Source organism: Anser anser (assembly GCF_964211835.1).
Source record: "Anser anser genome assembly, chromosome: 2".
In the NCBI taxonomy this organism is placed as follows: Eukaryota; Metazoa; Chordata; class Aves; order Anseriformes; family Anatidae; genus Anser; species Anser anser.
In genome coordinates this window covers 91,915,640-91,935,522 of record NC_139721.1, presented here as the reverse complement: position 1 = coordinate 91,935,522, position 19,883 = coordinate 91,915,640, and positions in this window count along the sequence as shown.

Sequence of the window (19,883 nt, the reverse complement as noted above, 5' to 3'; positions counted from 1 at the left end):
ACTTACACATGCAAATGAAACTGAGGCCAAACTCAACACAAAAATGGAGGCAATGTATTACTATTTCTCCTCAAAAGGGCTTGGAGCTCAGACTTTATATTTCTCTTATAAACCAGCACCTCCTCCAGTGAGTCACAGCTGGAGTCCAGGTTCAAAATTAAGCGTCAGGGATATGCACAGCATAGTGAGCCACTAATGCCATGTTCTGCTTTATTTAGGCTTTCCTTGGAGGTCCTCTATCCAAGCTCTGGTCAGTCCCACTTCTACTTAGCATGTGATATATAGCACAATCGCAGCCAACGGTTGTAAGCTACAGGCACTCACTGGGTGTTTTAGTGTGGAAAGGTTTTAACTACTGGTGCTGCTTCCATCTCCCTAGCAAGAGATGTTGCTCTGGGAAATACAGATGTATTTGCTTAAGAACATTCTTCCTCAACATTGCATAGGACAGAAAGATAAGTGCAAGATGCATGATATCTATCGATAGTGGGTCCTCAAGTTTATGCGTGCCATTTCATCTGGATGTTAGTACCCTGTCTTCGTATCAGTTCTGAGAAAAATGAACACTGAAGAAAATGAATGTGGTGCTTTCACATTCTCTGAGGTTTATTGTCCCAACAATGAATGGGAGACTTACATGAGTAACTCTTGTTAATAATACTGGAAGCTAGGACACCTTTACAGCATGCATTGTGTATGAAATATATATAATGTAAAAAACTGTGCACGAGCACGAACATGTGAGAGAGATGAAGAGAAAAGAAAGATAAATAAAAGTGTTCACAGATATTAAAGAAAAAAAAATATAATTTATTTTTCCCTACAACTTCATTAACAAAGGATAGGGTTAACTTTAACTATACAAGTCATAAAATTCTGATTCTGAGTTTCCATAGAAACCTGAACTCTGTTTCCCTTTGTACATGCATTTCTAACTTATCTTTATTTGCTCACAGAACATAAATACAGTTGTATAGAATGAGCACTCTCTAGCAATAGAAGTGAATGCTCTCCCATCGTGTTGTCTCATGAGCATGCTGTGTGACAAGGTTCATCTCAGCAGAGCACCTATGGAGCCAAGCTGCAATGATAGAGGAGGGACTCCATCCTGCCCTTGTGCTTATGGTGCTGTGTGATTTACCTCACCTTGTGTCACGTTGCTCACTAACAGCCTCTTGAGAGAGTCACAAAGTGATGAGAACTTGGGAGCTTTGTCAATCAGGGACGAGGAATAACTAACTACTGCCTGGGAGGTACAGAAAACAGAGCCTGCTGCTGGTGGAGGTGCCAAAGTTATTGTGAACAGAGATGCAGGCCTACTGAAAGCACAGAGAGAGTGGAGGGCAGCAATTTTTATTTTTTTTTTTTTTTAATTTTGAATAATTGAATGCAGGATGGACCCCAGGCATATTCTGGGCCCTTTGTGTTGGTGGTTTCTTCACGCAAAGGAAGGCTGTGAGGAGAAATGCCCAGCAATGCCACAGCCCTGCAGCAAAGCCTCTTGCAAAGCCCTGCAGAGACAGCCGCAGAGCTCATTTCTGAGCCTCACCATCACTGCTGCCCTGTCCCCTTCCTGCTGCTGAAGCTACCTCTTGCATATTTCCCAGGCTTTGTGTTTCCAGATGGCTCCACATCAGCTTAGATTGGGGTGGGAGAAACATGATGCCTGTTTTCTCATGTCCTCTGTCAGAACATAATCTCCTTGCCACATCCTGCCCCATGCAAGCCTCTCCACACAAACATGTACCTGTCAGCTCTCCCCCAAGCCTGAGAATATTACTGGTTAGAGATGCAGCAACACTTTCAGAAGGAAAGCTGTGAATAGACTCAAACCAACAAATACAAATAGCTGCACAGTTGCATCTTGTCTCCTTTCTTCCCATTGAAAGAAGTGTTGGAACTGTAATCCTGCCTGTTTCTCAGAAGGCTGTCTGCAGGTAGCCACCAGAATGGAAGCCGGGCATCCTCTGGGACATCCTCTGCCTCAAAGCTGTGATTGCGAGGCTTCACCTCCTGCATCACTCAGTGGTGAGTTGATGGGTTTGTTTTAGGTGAGATGAAAGTTTGAGACAGAGAGTGAAATCACTTCAAATGCAAGTAAGAGTCCTGAGCTGTTGTGGCAAGACAGGCCAGGCTTCATCACCATTTGTGTCCATGAGTTTTGCAGAGTGGCTTATTTGTAGTAAATGGATGCCCCAATTTACTGTGCAGTTGCTTCCGGGGCAATCAAATCATAAATCTGATTTATGCCCTGTTTCAGTGACCGAAGGCCCTTACCATGCAGTGGCTTGCATTATGACATCACTAGAAATGGTTGTAGCAGCCATGCCAGAGAGGAAAAACAGCATAAAGACAGGTGGTGCTGTAAATAGAAGAAATGGCACTACCAGGAAAAGGAGATTAATGAGGGAAGTGATGGAGATGCATCTCTCATTTTTATTTTTGCATATGGGTGTGCTCCAGCATTGGTCTTCTTTATGTCATTGCTTTACCAAGGTTTTTTTTACCAAGGTTTTTCTTGTGTTTTACTTTGTGTGCGTGCGTGTGTGTGTGTGTTGTTTCGTGCTTTTTCTTCCCTGTGGTTGGTTGACTTTGGGAGTGTGTTGTTCAAAGCCACTGAAAGTTTTGCAACACCGGAAGACCTGGTAGATACAGAAGATCCAGCAGGGCACATGTGGCTGTCAGTTTAGCTACAGGACTGGTATCTCCTACTTTACCTAGAAAGGTAGTACACACTCGCCACCACCTTAAGAGTGGGAAGAGAGGTTCTGGAAGCAAGAACAGGCACAGCTACGCATATAGCACAAAGCCATCACAACAAGTCATGCTAGGAAGAATGAAGAACTTCTCTTTTCTGGTGCAGGAAAATAAATAAATAAATAAATAAAATAGCACCTTTCTAGATAGAGGTCAACAGTCCCAGCACAAGCAATGGGAGGCCTTGAACTTCCAAATGCGTGTGCATTTCTGAAACTGAGAGCCACTGCATCTTAAGATGGTTGATTTTGCCTCCCAGCCTACAACTGGAGGAAGCGTTTTCAGGTTTGCATTCTAGCTCTTTCATTAAACGTGTGTAATAAACACTGTCATAACTTGTAATACAGGAACATACTAGAAAGTAACAATTTTAACCGCTTTTCTCACTTTACTCATTCACTTCACTCACTTCACTCATTCATTTAAATATAGTAGTGGCTTTTTAACAAACAAAAAATGGGGAGGAGAAGTATTAAGAGTTCTGGGAAACTTGTACAACTTGCTTGTGTGTGTGAATGAGATGGAAATTTTAATCTCTACTACCAGATTGTTGCTGCTCTGGGAGGAAGCAAAAACAACAAAAAAGTGCCTGTAAGTACTTGTTGAAATAATGGCCCCACCAAACCAGATGTTGGCTAGATGAGCAGTCTTTTTCTATGTGTTCATGTTTCCCTTGCTAATATTTGATTTCTGTGCAAAAATTAAAACTCACTTAGTGCCTGCCTACAAGCTGGCAAGCCTCCAGATTATTAGGATATTTTAACACATTTTAAACAAAAGGCTCAGAAACATTTGCTATGCCTTTTGTTAAAGGATACTTAGGAGAATAACAACAGCAAAACATCCAAAAGGCCTTCCCTTGATAGAAGGAAAGATCCTGCTGAGGAGAAAGGCTATGTTATACTCAGATGTGTCATACAGAGCTGTGGATGTGGACACATGCTCTGAGTAGGAGATGTACACTGGATTAGGTGTTTAAGGCATCACTGAAGACTATTGACGTGCCACCAATCACCAAGTGCTTTTCAGTGAAGCATGACAAGTAGTAAACTAGTCATGATAACTTGACTTTTTAGCTCTTGCCAGAGAAACCTAATTCTTATGCAGTAGCATAGAAAGCATTTTAACGATGAAGACTTCACAAGTCAAAATACCGCTGTTTTTGTGACTCTGGATATCCCAAAGGCAAAAACTGAATGAGTCATTAATTTCCTGAAAAGCAACATATTCATGTGGATTTAAATATGTTCACAAGTCAGGCCTTTCCCTCTTTCATGACTCCCATTATGAAAAATTCAGTCTTTCTCTGACAGTAAAGCTGCCACATGTGGGAGAGGAACTCAGAAAACATGCTGCAATATCTCCAAGGTTTTCTTCTGAGTGTGTCACAAGATGTGTCACAAAACAGTGGTGACAATTTTTCAAAGAAACACATTGTCCTCACAGGTATTTCCTGTCTGGCATTATTGTATACTGATGGAAACTGGGGTTCTGATTCTTTGCACATATTTACATAAGAGAGGCTGGGTAAAAGTCAGGTGTCAATAGTTTAACACTACTGCATTGCCTCTGACTTTGGGAGATAACCTTGAGAATTTGGGGTCCTATCTTTTCCAAAGGGTAGGGAACTCTCTGTTCAAATTATAGTAAATGGAAGTTCTGATAATTTTGTGTCACTAGAAGTTAGGCCCCTTGGTATTTCAAGCAAAACACTAAAATATCAAATTACTGCAACACTAAACTACTAAAACATCTCAGTTCTTCTAAACATTTTGACATGAAAATAATTATTGGTCCCAAAACAAACTGTACACTAGGCAACTGTGCTGAGTGCATTTTAGCTCCTATTCAAGCAAAGAATTGATATAGTCTCTTAAAATATGTTTGTGATGAGCTATTCACTAGATACATTCAACCATGTAACTTCATCACGCTTGTCAAGTGTTTGTATACTAAAGTAATTGTATTCTTCACAGCTGGGGATGATGGGGTGGTTGCATCAAATCCTGGTGTTGGCTCACCCAGTTTTTTTCTGAAAGTTCATAAACTCTGTCTGTGGCCAACTTCACTTCTACAGGTCCAAGCATCAAATGAAGTGTTCAAGTGATATCTGGATGCCTAATGCAACTCGGTGGGCTCATATCTGTATATTGCCAATGATGCTTTTCCAAATTTATGACAAAATTTCTAGATTTATGCACTCTATGCAAAACCCAATCCTTCTTCATGGTCTTATTATATGATAAACCCTTGCTCCTTAAGGGTTTTATATATAAAGCTGCGCGGATTTAATATAGCATGTGCTTTATTTTGAACAGACTCTACATTATAATGCAGCAGTGTAATAGAACTCTTCTGGTTGACAAACACTCTGGTGTAAATGATTTAATTTACTAGCTGAAGCATGAGTCTACATATTATTGTAATGATCAGTCATTGCATACTAAAATCACTCATCCTTAATGTAATGATTTGGTATCCCTACAGAGAATTTGAGTCATCAGAAAGTCATTAGATACAGTAAAAAATGAAAATTACTACTACACAGCAGTAAACACTATTAACTGTTAGTTAAAACAGCATTTAATTTAGCAATGCAACAGTTTACAAATTTCTGTAGTTTACTTAGTTCTCATGTAATTGTGACTACAAAGCTAACGCTTCCAGTACCAATAACCTGAAAGCCATATGGGGTGGGGAGAATATGACTATTTCAGCTCAAAGTGGAGCACCTACACATTGTTACAGCATACCACGTTAACCTCTATCTTAAGGGTCCAGCCATATGAAGTAGAAGCCATGGCTGACTGAAGAGAAGGCAAGAAGGAACATTATGTTTCTTTAAGGCATCTAGGCACTGAACTATTGCTCCACAGAAGTATGTTATTTATTCTCCTGTATATGTTATTTATTCTCCTGTAGCAAGTGGAAAGCTTGCTTTAAAGTAGAATGCAATAAACTTCAGTGCTCTGATACGGTCTTCAGGCTTAGACAGTACATCATCTGGACACCTGTTATGGTTGGTTCATGTTGCTTCTAAGGAGCAAAATAATATTCTTAGGCAATGTTGAGGCTCCTGACCATCTCTTAATATGGCCACCTTTTCTGGTGGCCATGATCTGAATGCAAAATGATGGGGTCCCAGGCCTTCGGGAGTTTGAGTTCATCAAATGGGACTTCATAAGTAACGATGTAGTAGATTTGATTGCCAGGGCCAAAGTTTGGAAAAGGACAGTTGGTGTTTATGAATGGCATGCAAAATTCATGCAGGTGTAATATCCTTCTATGACTGAAACTTCTGCTGTGACCATCTCCTCTCATGGCTATGGCTAAATATTATGACATTTCTTTAAACACAAACTACCGTGCAGCAAGTGTGGCTTGCCAGGACAATGTGCAGTGTGTGTGTGTTGGGAAATGTTTCTCAGGCTTTTGCTCCTTATTAAGTATATGTCTAACATACATGTGAGGATTTGGCCTGGTGTCAGTAGCAGCTGAAAACCTGACTGGTGTTTGCTTAGCAATAAAACACTCCTTTGAAGTACTGTCTCTGTTTTTACACATGGATAATTGAAGTATAGTTTCTACAGGAAGACAACATGCATGTTTATTTAGTTTCTGGCGGATTGGTCCTGATGAACATTGCTTGTGGTGTGTGAGATGTTGCCCCTCCTCCAAGAGGCAGCAGGGCTGGTACAGGGGGATGTGTGGGCCCTCCATCCTCAGCGCCTGGTTATGCAGCTGAAGACCCTAGCCAGAAGGCTCCCACTGTACCCACTCCATCAACAGACAGCTGCTTAAGGGAAGGGGAATCCCAAGCCAGGTGTGATTTCTAAAGCTAAAGCTGTCACAACTCTTTAAATCTTTTTTTTTTTTTAACTAGAATTGTTAACCATTTGATGAACATGCTTTTCTCTGGTACAGTTTGGCCTATGTAGGTTCATGTAGGGTTTTAAGTGAAGATTAAAGGGCATTTGCACTAGTTGGAAGCAAAATGTGCAAAATAACAGTTTTCCCTGGTAAGGTGTCCTTTTGCAGACAAGGCCCAGGATAAAGGTTTAATTCTCTTTTTCTTTTTCTCATATGTGAAACTTGTGGCAAACCTCTGAGTAGAAACCATATCTCCCAAGTCCAAGATTAGCTCCTTAACCACAGGGCTGAGGTTCCTTTTATGTTGTTTTCCTTTTGTCACACAGTGTTGTATAAATGTCAGGGGCTAGTTTTAGTTCTGTCAATCACCACCGACACAGGTTGCACAAAGGACTATCTTCTGTCATCCTGTAATTCAGCTGAAGTTGCCGGAATAACACCAGAGGTGAATCTAATCCATCACTTTGTGCATGCACATATATTCTTTGTGGGTTCTGTGTATATATAAGCTGGGGAAGTATTGATTTGATATGCAGAGGATCAAATGTTTGTGCATAGACTTCAGAGATAAGATAGAATTGTGGGAATTCTCTCATTTTCATATGTTTGAATGAAGAATTGGCTGGAGGGGCATTTTTTGTTGGTATCATATGAATGTCTGGTGATACTTTTCAGTTAGCAATAATTACATTACATCTGCTGTGTACATAACAGGAAACTAATTCTTATGAAGCTACAATACATGGATATAGATTTTGAGTTTTGTACTGTTACATTTACTAACCACATAATTGCATATTTAGTCCTATTACTCTAGATCCTGAAATGCTATGGTGCAGGGTATAATTACATCATTTACTCTTGAAGAAACCCTCAAGATATAATATAAATAATAGGATTGCAGATTCATAGAAATTAGAGATAGGAAAAAAAGCCTATTAGGTCATCTGCAACCCAGTGAGAAGAATTATAGCAGTTAGCTGGAGTGCATCTTATCATAGGCATTGATTTTTCTGCCTCCTTGTGCTAGAATTCCCCCAGATCCCTGCAGAAGTGCTGCTTGCTGCCGTGCGAGAGAGACTGTGAGCCGGTGTCCCTGCACAGGCTGGCAGCTCTGCAGTAGAGCTGTTCAGAGGACATCAGTTTCACCTGGTGGGGGAAAGTCTGCCCAGAAATCCATGCAATGGTGCCTTCTCTTCACCAAAGACATGTAACCCAGGGGCTGCATTGGTCACTGGCAGATGTGGGATGAGGGCTGTTTTAGGAGGTGCACTGAGGTTTGTGCAGGTCTTATCATTCTGCTCAACTTTAATTGAGACTTTGGTCTTTTCCTCCACTTAGTTATTTAACTGGAACGTAAACAGCAATTATAAAGTAGCCACAAACACTAACAGCAGCTCTTATCTAAAACAGCTGTCTCCCCTTCAGCCCCTTTTCCTTCAATAATGGACAGCAATCTTCTAAGAGGTACAAAGGATGGAGTGACTATGAACTGATCCAGCAGCTGTCCAGGTTCTTCTCAGTTTGGTACCTCTTCCCACCACTCTACTCTCCTCTAGTAGGCACAGCTTGCTCCATCCTTTTTGCACTTGTCTTTACTGTTTTTCATATTTCTTCTCCCTTCGCTTTCTTGTCATTCTTAGAGAAGCTGGTTCTCCTTCCTTCTTTCTCCCTTTCTTATGTACAGGGAGACCAGCCTCAACAAGAGAGTGTGTAGGCAAAACCACCTTCTGCACACACACACCTGCGGCACATTTAGATGTGAGTGGAAGGAAGATAATTGTAATTGGAGTTTTATAGCTTCAGCCAGCTTCACCTTCGTCAGCTGTTACCACAGGTACATGAGAGAGAAGGTACTGTTGTCATCCTGTCCATCCTTCTTCCTTCTTCCTTGTCTTCCAGACAGGCCCCTGATGATATGTTTTTCACACTCTTCATTAGCTCCTGCTCACTGCTAGTGGGTTTGTTATTACTGTCTCTCCTTCCTTTGGCAGGGATTAGCTTGATCCCCGGAGGGCTCTGCAGCTCCTGACCTGGTGGAAAGTGGCCACATCATAATGCAGCACCCCTGTTTTTTTCTTCAATGTGGCCATGCTTTGGGGAACTGGGTCCTTTCCCTGGGATGAAGCCAGTGGCACATCATGGGACCGGCTGTGAGGGGCTGATAATACTTCTTTTTGTTCATGTTTTCTCAGGGTCAGAGCCCGACCTGCTGCCGATCCTCGATCATTGTGCCTTCATTAGCTTCAGGGGATTCACAGATTCACAGATTTTTCTAGGTTGGAAGAGACCTCAAGATCATCGAGTCCAACCTCCGACCTAACACTAAGTACTCCACTAAACCATATCCCCAAGCTCTACATCTAAACGTCTTTTAAAGACCTCCAGGGATGGTGACTCCACCACCTCCCTGGGCAGCCCGTTCCAATGCTTAATAACCCTTTCGGTAAAGAAGTACTTCCTAACATCCAACCTAAAACTCCCCTGTCGCAACTTTAGCCCATTCCCCCTCGTCCTGTCACCAGGCACGTGGGAGAATAGACCAACCCCCACCTCTCTACAGCCTCCTTTCAGGTAACTGTAGAGAGCGATGAGGTCGCCCCTGAGCCTCCTCTTCTCCAGGCTGAACAAGCCCAGCTCCCTCAGCCGCTCCTCGTAAGACTTGTTCTCCAGACCCCTCACCAGCTTGGTCGCCCTTCTCTGGACTCGCTCGAGCACGTCCATGTCCTTCCTGTAGCGAGGGGCCCAAAACTGAACACAGTACTCGAGGTGCGGCCTCACCAGAGCCGAGTACAGGGGCACAATCACTTCCCTCGACCTGCTGGCCACACTGCTTCTTATACAGGCCAGGATGCCGTTGGCCTTCTTGGCCACCTGGGCACACTGCTGGCTCATATTCAGCCGACTATCCACCAATACTCCCAGGTCCCTCTCGGCCAGGCAGCTTTCCAGCCACTCACCTCCCAGCCTGTAGCTCTGCTTGGGGTTGTTGCAGCCCAGGTGCAGGACCCGGCACTTGGCCTTGTTGAACTTCATGCAGTTGACCTCAGCCCATCGCTCCAGCCTATGCAGATCCTCCTGCAGAGCCTTCCTGCCCTCGAGCAGATCGACACACGCACTTAGCTTGGTGTCATCTGCAAACTTACTGAGGGTGCACTGGACGCCCTCATCCAGATCATCAATAAAGATATTAAAGAGGACCGGCCCCAGTACCGAGCCCTGGGGGACTCCACTAGTGACCGGCCTCCAGCCAGATTTGACTCCATTCACCACAACTCTCTGGGCCCGGCCATCCAGCCAGTTTCTAACCCAGCGAAGCGTACGCCAGTCCAAGCCCCGAGCAGCCAGTTTCTTGAGGAGAATGTTGTGGGGAACGGTGTCAAAAGCCTTACTGAGGTCAAGGTAGACCACGTCCACAGCCTTTCCCTCATCCACCAAGCGCGTCACTTGGTCATAGAAGGAGATCAGGTTCGTCAAGCAGGACCTGCCTTTCATAAACCCATGCTGACTGGGCCTGATCGCCTGCTTGCCCTGCAAGTGCCGCGTGATGACCCTCAAGATAATCTGCTCCATGAGCTTCCCCGGCACTGAGGTCAAACTGACAGGCCTATAGTTCCCCGGGTCTGCCCTGCGGCCCTTTTTATAGATAGGCGTCACATTGGCTAGCCGCCAGTCAACCGGGACCTCCCCCGATAGCCAGGACTGCCGATAAATGATGGAAAGCGGCTCGGCCAGCTCCTCCGCCAGTTCTCTCAGTACCCTCGGGTGGATCCCATCCGGCCCCATCGACTTGCGCACATCCAAGCTCCGTAGCAGGTCGCCAACCATTTCCTCATGGATAGCGAGGAAATCTCGAGGGATCTCCACTGGTGATCTGGCCCTTTTTCACTTTATGGTGAACCAGCGGCACAGCATTCCTGAAGGATGACTAAAATGATGAGGCAATTAATTACAAAGCTGACTTAACTTCGTGCTCAGGTTTAAACAAGTTTACATCACTAACATTCCCCAGGTAATTGTTTTTCAAGGAGTGAGATCTTCTCTGCTAAAGAAAACAAGGGGGCAGAGGGGACTGCAGGGAAGGGACAGTGTGGTCAGGGAAGGGGGAACTTCAGCTCTCCAGGAGCACTGCAGCCCAGCAAGACTTCATGGCTTTGGGTTCAGCCTTGGTGGCTGCCCTGTGAACTGGGGTTGGTTCTCTGCAGGACAGGGTCAGGTTGGGTGCCACAGCTAGGATGACCCTCCTAGACATCCCAATAGACCCATTATCAAACCGGTAGCTGAGAATAGCTGAAAAGATGCATTGGAAATACTGGTTCTTACTGATGCCTTCCAGTGTGAAAGGCCACATGGCTCTAGCTCCACAGAGTCAAAAAACATGTCACCACTTGTCATGGGTGGCTGCATGCAAACAAGTGGACACCTGCATGTGCTCCTCACCTGTGGCACTCACCTCTTTCAAGATCACTGACCTTTTTTGTGCCACCACAAAAAAAAAAAAAAGACAAAAAAAGGCTGAAATGCATGTGAGACAGAGTCAGTTAATAGTGGTCTTTTACAAAGAAAGAGCAGGAGCAAAATTTATGTGACATTAAAGTCATTGGGAAGCACTTGGAATCATGGGAAAAGACACCTTTCAAATTATTGATGCCATTGTAACCAGTACCTCCTGCTGCTGCTGTCCTTTGGACTTTCTAACCCATGTTGGAAGCTTGTTTCAGTGGAGCCTTTAAATGTGTGAGTGAGTCCTCATCAGCCTGAAAAAAATGATCACTGAGAGCAGTGTGTCTGTGCTTGAGCAGAGTTAGGTCGCTGTAAAAAAAATAAATTAAAAAAAATTGCTTTGTGCCAAAATCTGCTTTTAATGGTTTGGAGTCTAGGTGGAATAGAGTTTCTCCACACAGGCAGCTGTAGCAAAGAGCAAGTTTGGTCCATGCCTTCCATGATGGCATGTAATACATACATTGTAATGTATGTACTACATGTATGTATATATTACAATGTATGTAATACATGTATGTAATACATACATTGTAATTCTGATTTCTAGCTGTGTTTTTATTTAAACCCTATCTGTAGATGTATCTAATAAACACTAATGGTAACTAATTTACATCCTAAAATCTATTAATTTAATCATACCCATTATATAAGTCAACGAATAAATAGCAAGTAGAGCAAGTAGAGTGAAACAAAATGAGCCAACCAATCTAACTTAAATAATGACAAGCACTGCAATCTATAACAAAAAATCACACAAGTTAACACTTAAACAGCATTTGCCTTTTCATCCAATAAATATACATTACACACCAGTCTATTAGATTTTTCATTCTTGGTGTGACGAAAGTGTGGGAAGAATAAAAACAAGTCCTTACGGGCAAAATTCCATCACGCATGCGAAGACAGGATAAAATCCTCCCCATTCTTCCAGTCCTATGGAAGGCGAAAGAAGAAGAGCCACTGGGTAGAAAATGCAATGTTTCTCGGAGGCAACAGGGATGGCAGAGCCATGAGGCCAAGGAATGACTCCAGACTCAATGTGTCAACATCTTGATATGGAGGATGCTGAGTTGCTGTTGTGGTCCATGAGACTGGAAGAGCAGCTGTTTCAAAGCTTCACAGCCTGACTTTAGGGAGGAACATCTTCTCTGCAGTGTTTTCAAATGCAGACATAAACTGGAATGTTTCACCCCAGAGAAAGGGTAACCTGGTGTTTCGGGCACAGAATGAGATTAGCAAATCTGGGTTATGCTCTTTTTACCCATTGAGTCTCTTTCTGGCGAGAAATGTCACTAGCCTACAGCTTTTTCTAGAGCCTAAATGTAACTGCAGAGCTGGTGTTTGTGGTGGTTTTACCACTCTGGAGAGGCAAACAGAGCCAAGAGCTGGTGATGGCTCTCATGGTTTGTTGGCAGTGTCTGTAGTGAAGACACAGATCAGACAGGACTAGAGAACCTGGACTCTTTTGTAGAAACTCTCAGGTAGTGGAACATCTTGCATGAAAGAATGACAAGATTTTGCAGTTAACACTTATGTATGTTTAAAATCATACCTCTCCAATGCACCAGACTGCTGTTGTCTGCTGCTCCCTCTGTTCCTAAAGCGGTGACCCTTTAACCTCTGCAGGCATCTCCACGTCCTTGAACAGCTTAATGCACATAGATAAGGCACTGTCCATTGTACATCCGCTGATGGTTAAGAAAAGAGCTTTTTATCCAAGGGTTCTACAGCTCAGGATGTTTTTACAGGGGAGTGGTCATGGTTTCAAAGAATTTCTCATTATTTCTTTCTGAGCTTCTCACCCCAATTTCCTCCTGTCTCAAACAAGTCCTGAGTGCAGTGACTCCTCCCTGAGGGAGGAGATTTATTGTTTTGGCAAGAACCATCCACTGGCCAAGTACTTGCATAGGTCAGTTTGTGAGTGGTAAAGCCTATAAATAAATTTGTTTAGAGATTTGGTGATGCCCCTGGGAAACTTTAGATCAACACATCTGTGTAGAGGCAGTTCCAGGCCTATGCCTCCCCCATTCCTTTTATTTTTAGAGACTTATACCCAAAAACAGCAGACTTCTTTCTTGGGGCCATGTTTTTTAAAGTGGTCCTATCTCAGCATCCAGGTATGAGACTATAATAATAACAGCAACAACAACAACTAATGGTGATGATAAGAGTAATACCTTTCACTTATGTATTTCTCATTGCTCTGATTTGCATTACATCAGAAATGTACAATAGGGGCTCTCTGCCAAGCATATAACCAGTGTTGACCTGAAGAAGTTATGCTCCAAGACATATGCAGGTTCCAAATAAAAATATACATGCAAAACTATATACATCACATATATGGAGTCAATCTGATTCATCCAAAGAGATGAAAGCAGTTGGCAAACAGCAATTAACTCATTTTCATGCAACAGATAAGCATCATCTTTCTATCTGATGGATGAGCAAGACAAGTTAAATGACTTGCCCAAGGTTACACAATGCATCAGGGCAGAGCTTGGAAGCAGTATAAAGGAGGCCTGATTCCTTAATCTAACCTTCCTCTCTCAACTTTCATCTGAATTTTCAGTGTATGGAGGAACAGACTTTCAGAAATGTGCACACACACACACATTTGTAAACCTGGAAGATAAAAAGATATTAAGGTTGGGCTGTAAGTGTATATGGTTAGCAAACTTTCCTTGAAGATCTGTACATTTTCCATGGCCTCTTAGCTTGCTTAGTTTAAAAGACGAGGGCCAATTAGCATTTGATTTTGAGTAACAAATATTCTGTTGCAACAGAAATTAGATCTGTGTCTCTCTTGATGTTGTAATTCTCAGTTTTAATGTCACCGGATTTTGGCTTTGGGTAATGAAGAGGCAAGAGCTACTCTGGTGAACTGCTGAGATGCTTTTCCTAACGTCAGAAAGATTGTAACAATTTACTTTTTTTTTTTTTTTTATTTTGGTCAGTGGAAAGCACTCACTCTTAATCTCATGAAATAAATAGTAAACTGCCAATAATTCTCACACTCCTGTAATATTATCTGCTCAAAGATCTTTAGGAATATTATGCATTAATTCAGTATGACAGCACTGCTATAAAGGTGTATGGGGCTTCTCTGCACGTTACAAAGGAAGAATTTTACGGAAGGAAATTTGAAGGCCCGCTTGTTAGCAACTGTGCTATATGAATGGTATGTGTAAAGAGCCAGGCATAAATGTAATCCTCCACTTCCAGGGATGAACAGGATGCTTGCATATATGGCAAGCTATTGTACCCAATAGCTGTGAAATTAAATATCAGACAAGTAAGTGACTTACTCAAGATCTCAAAGGAAATCTATGGCAGAATTGGGAAAGCGTCCTGCTCTTGTACTTGAGCCACAAAACCACTCTCCTCTTTGAACCTCCAATCAGTCTTTTCTTTGATATAAGGTTGACTGAGATGAGCTGATTAAGTTTCCATGTATCATCCGGAAGCTTCAGAACAGTCTTGTTTTGCTAGACATTCCCATCAGCCCCCCTAGTTTTAGGCCTTTTGATTATAAAATGCTTTTTACGTTAGTCTTCATGGAAACTCCCTTTTTCTTTTGTTTTAATCATTTACAAGCTGGAGCCTTGCCAATTTATGTAACATGGTCTCATCCTACTCATTATTTCATCATACTCCTGCCAGATCTTTATTAAATGTATTTCTCCCCCCACTTTAGTTAAAAAAAAAAAAAAAAGGGTGGGTGCCTGGGAACTTGAATATGCAAAATGAGTGGGAATTCAGATTTTTTTCTTTTCTTTTTCTTTTTCTTTCTTTTTCTTTTTCTTTTTCTTTTTCTTTTTCTTTTTCTTTTTCTTTTTCTTTTTCTTTTTCTTCTTCTTCTTCTTCTTCTTCTTCTTCTTCTTCTTCTTCTTCTTCTTTTTCTTTTTCTTTTTCTCTTTTTCTTTTTCTTTTTCTTTTTCTTTTTCTTTTTCTTTTTCTTTTTCTTTTTCTTTTTCTTTTTCTTTTTCTTTTTCTTTTTCTTTTTCTTTTTCTTTTTCTTTTTCTTTTTCTTTTTCTTTCTTTTTCTTCTTCTTCTTCTTCTTTTTTTTTCTTTTTCTTTTTCTTTTTCTTTTTCTTTTTCTTTTTCTTTTTCTTTTTCTTTTTCTTTTTCTTTTTCTTTTTCTTTTTCTTTTTCTTTTTCTTTTTCTTTTTCTTTTCTTTTTCTTTTTCTTTTTCTTTTTCTTTTTCTTTTTCTTTTTCTTTTTCTTTTTCTTTTTCTTTTTCTTTTTCTTTTTCTTTTTCTTTTTCTTTTTCTTTTTCTTTTTCTTTTTCTTTTTCTTTCTTTCTCTTTTTCTTTCTTTCTTTTCTTTCTTTCTTTCTTTCTTTCTTTCTTTCTTTCTTTCTTTCTTTCTTTCTTTCTTTCTTTCTTTCTTTCTTTTTCTCTTTCTTTCTTCCTCTTCCCTCCCTTCCCTTCCCTTCCCTTCCCTTCCCTTCCCTTCCCTTCCCTTCCCTTTCATTTTTTTTTTCTCCACCCTCTTTTTTTCCAGGCTCAGAAATGTCAGTGGGAAGGGTTATCTTTCCCAGTTTTGGTATAGCAGTGTCTGCCAAGTTTAGGTAGGTTATTAGTGAGAAAGCAGGGGTCTCACCCATCCAAACTCCATGTTTCCCACTAAGAGGGAGCCAAAGTACTGATGTTAAGATTCACAGCCCTGACACTCACAAAATCTATAAAATTTTCTCTATATGTTAATGGAGAAAGGTTAGCTTTCCTTAAATATCTCCCAAGACTTGTGTCCCTGCAGTTCAGGTATTCTCAGGTCTTCTGTCTCCTTTTACCACATTGGTACTTTCCTTCCCACCTCATCTCCTGTTTTTAAGATTTATGTATTATTAACTGAAGGAGCTATAAAGGTCCCCATGATCTTTCACCACCCACCCATATTTTTTCATTTGAACGCCATGAGTGCAACATCTACAATGTGATGCAAAGAACTGTACCCAAGAAATCCTTGAGGGACATAGTGATGCTCTTGACTTGGCCAGACAGTTCAGGGAGCAAGGGCATGGGAAGCAACTGAATCCTGCTAATGAAGCTTGGCTGTGGTAGTCGTCTGTTTGTGAGGACTTGCTTGAGGGCTCCTGTTGTTTTAGAAAGACTCACGTTGTGAGGAAGTGGCCATAGAAGGCTAGTCCAGTGCTGTAAGTTGTGTTGTACATGCTTGGCAAAACTACATTTCTCTTTTGGGTTTTTGTTTTTAGACTCAACCAAAGCCATCGAGAGACATGTATGATGGCTCCGTGGAGCTGTTCCTGGACCAAGCTCCTGCTGATGGTGTCCTAGAGCAGGCTGCAGGTCCCAGTCTGTGCTGTTATGTGCCCCACTATATGTCCAGAGCCAGGTACAAGTGGCCGCCATAGGTTCATGTTACAACTCCTTGTTGACAGATGCTAGCACGTACTGGGCCCATTCACTTTTCCCTGACATTTTTCTCTGCCATAGCCCCTGGACAACACAAGGTTCTTGCACCCTGTCCTTGCCTCCCATGGGCATAGACTGTTTTGCTTGTTCCCAGGATGAGAGGTTTCTGATATATTTTGCATATATTTTGAACCACGAGCTTTTGTACTAGTTTTTGAACACTAACCCATGGTTTTCCATGGACGTGAGGCTCCCTTTACCCACAAAGGTTTTCCTGACCTTATGTTTGTGAAGCTATCTTCTCTTCAAGGTTGGACTAGAACAGGAGCTCCTGCAAGTTAAACCTTCTGTGGTGCTGCAAACATTTTAACAAGAAACTCACACAAAGTTTTTCCCTTACTTTATGCATATCTTGTTCATGTTCAGAAGGAGGTTTGACACTGGTGGGTCCAACTCTGGTGGGTTAGCTAGGTGTGATTCTGTGATTCTGTGATCCCTAGAACCTCTTCTTGCCCCTCTTCAGCACAGCCCCAGGCAGAACTGGGGGATGCAGATCAGGGCATTGTACCAGAGACTTGCAAAAGTAATATAAAATGTGTTGTGGGCTAGAGGTAAGTGCCTGCCACTGACAATTGAAGGCACCAAAAACTGGATGCTTGAACTACATTCAGAAGGATAAGGTGGCTTGTGTGTAGCCCAAACAACAGGAAGGCAATGTGGAGGTCATGCTAAAAACCTATGAATATGTGCTCATGTCCTATCAAAGAGGGGAACGACACCATCTCAAAGACCTTCGGCTTCAAGGAAGTGCTCACTGGAGGTAGAAAATGGTGCCAGCAAGATAGTGAGAGCAGGGAGGAAAACCTGAGACAAAATACATTGGGGATCCCAACAGTCTGTAAACACAGGTCAATTGGCCAGAGAGAATGGCGTGAAAGCTGGGCCCCAGGTGTTGTCAGACACTGTGCTGAAATTATAATTAAACTGGTATCATTTCAGACCTGGCTTCTGTCCCAGCTCAGAAGTGGCTCTAGAAGTAGGAAAATATATTGGGATAGCAAGAGTACCACTGCTTATCTTAGCTTGGCTTTCACCTGCCTTCTACTTGGCCCCTTGGTAATTGCTGAATTTGCGTTCCAATTTTGTCTTAATTCATGGAACTAATGGTGTGGAAAATGTGAATTTCTAAGGATCTGCAGCAAACTTAAGTAGGAAGTAACTTTTCCAGGAGTAGTAGTTATGGCATGGTTATTTGTTACTTTGGCTCAGAACACATTGCTTGTGGCTTTATCATCTCCAAAGTACTTGCAAGTAGGAATTCCAGTACCAAACATAGTGATAGAAACTCCTTTCAACAATCTCAGTGTCAGCAAAGGGAGGATCACCAGGACTGGCCTCATGGTCTATATTTGTAATGATGGCTTTTGCTCTCTGGTGCTCAGCTTCTGGATGCCAGCAATGGGACTGGGATGGTTACATCCCAGGTCTCCTCCGTTTGGCAGGAAAAGGAGCAGGGGTGGCATGGGCAAAGCAGGCTGGGAGGGTGTTTTTCCACAGCCAGTTCTGCATCGGCTGATTTATCGCAATGAATCACATTGCTCCCAGCACAGCCCTTGGTGACAAGTGGCTGCTGAATGGTGAGACATGCCAGAGAGAGACCTTGGTACCATGGAGCTAGGCATATTTTAGCTACAGACTCAGGCCCCAGTTTGTCCTGTTCCCTTTGCCATAGCATTCCAGAGCCTTCGTTCTCAGCACAAGCTTGGTATTTTCTCTTTGACAAGTGGCAGCCTGCAAAAAAAATCACTGTGTAATTTTAACACTGGTGACACCCTCAGTGACAGGGCACTTACATCTTTGTTTCACAGCGGGGCTCCAGAGGCTTGCAGCCATCTTTCAGGAGGCTCCAGATCAAGTCATCACTGTTGGTTGAGCTATGCAATGGAGCAGCACGCTCACAAGACCAACATGGCAGCTGGTGCTGGGGTTTCGTGGACACAGAGCAGCCCAAATGCCAAAAAGACAAGGAAAAAAAATCTAAGCAATTTTTTCCTCTCTATAGGAACTTAGGCTGTCAGCAGCATAAACACTTGCAATCATGCACTTCCTAGGATGCATGTGCTATCGAAAAGGGAGGTGTTAATTGCTGGGCTAATTACAACATGATTGCTTTGCACTTGTTTTGCACTTGCAGGTGATTAAATTTTTAACGAAGCATATTACTTGGCACTGTTAGCACAGTTAACACATTTCTCTCTCTCTCCCTCTCTCTCTTTCTCCCCCCTTCCTTTCTCTCCCTCCTCCTCCTTCCTCCCCCCCCCCCTCCCTTTTTTTTTTTTTTTTATGCCTTGGGAGAAGTCCCACACCGTAGACCCTTTGCTGGCTGCTTGTGCTGTTGTGCTTGGAACAAGACCCATTTCGGCTGTCAGCGCCACTATCCCGGCTTCCCGCTTGGTAGGAGCAGCAGCCTGTTATCATCAGGCTCAGCATGACGGCGCTGGCCAGATGTGAACGCAGAACCCACCGAGGTATTAGCTAAAAATTAGGCAGGGCTGCTGATGCCATTCTCCCAGATTTCATTTAAAAACCATGCCAGCACCAGCTAGTCAGGTGGTGGCAGTGGAAGGTAACGAAGTGCGGGAAGGTAGCAAAGTGACAGTGAGTTCCCTGTGATTTATTTCTGCTTTGCTGAATGGGCTCCCAGATGAACCGGAGCATGGGAAACTTGCATCTGTTCAATGGATAGGCTCGCAGCTCTCCAGCACGGCGACAATTATGGGAGGCTGTGTGAGTGAAGGGAAGCCGGGTGGATGGGTCAGCTGGATTCATTGACAGCTGTAGATGGATTATTTTTTGGCCACTTCATTTGTGAACACTCCCCAGACTTGTTGATTCTGGCATGCTTGACCTTTCTGATCCCAAGGGAATGGCGGTCAGCACTCAGAGGATGTTGTCCAACCTAGTGGATTGCATTTGCAGTGCTGGGCTCTGTGGACCTTTGGCTTTGGAGCCTGTCAGATCTATTTGTTATGGAAATGGAAACATTTTGAGGCTCTCTGGGTCAGGCTGTATGAACAAACTGGACAGTTGTTGGTATTATACATCAAAAAAGCATGTGATCTAATCCTGGAAAGAGTTACTTAGGAGAACAGGCTGAAAGGTCCCTACCGGTTCTGCTTAGGGATAGAAGAAATAAAAGGAGAGAAACTAGTAGGAAGATGATAAATAGTGAAGAAAAAAAAAAAGGAAAGGTGACACCATTTTACTAGTTTTCCAAATTCATGAGCAAATCACTCAATAAGGAAGCACAAAAGGAGAAAAAAAAAGATTCAAAAGTGATAAGGAAATATTTTTTGACAACACTTAATTAACC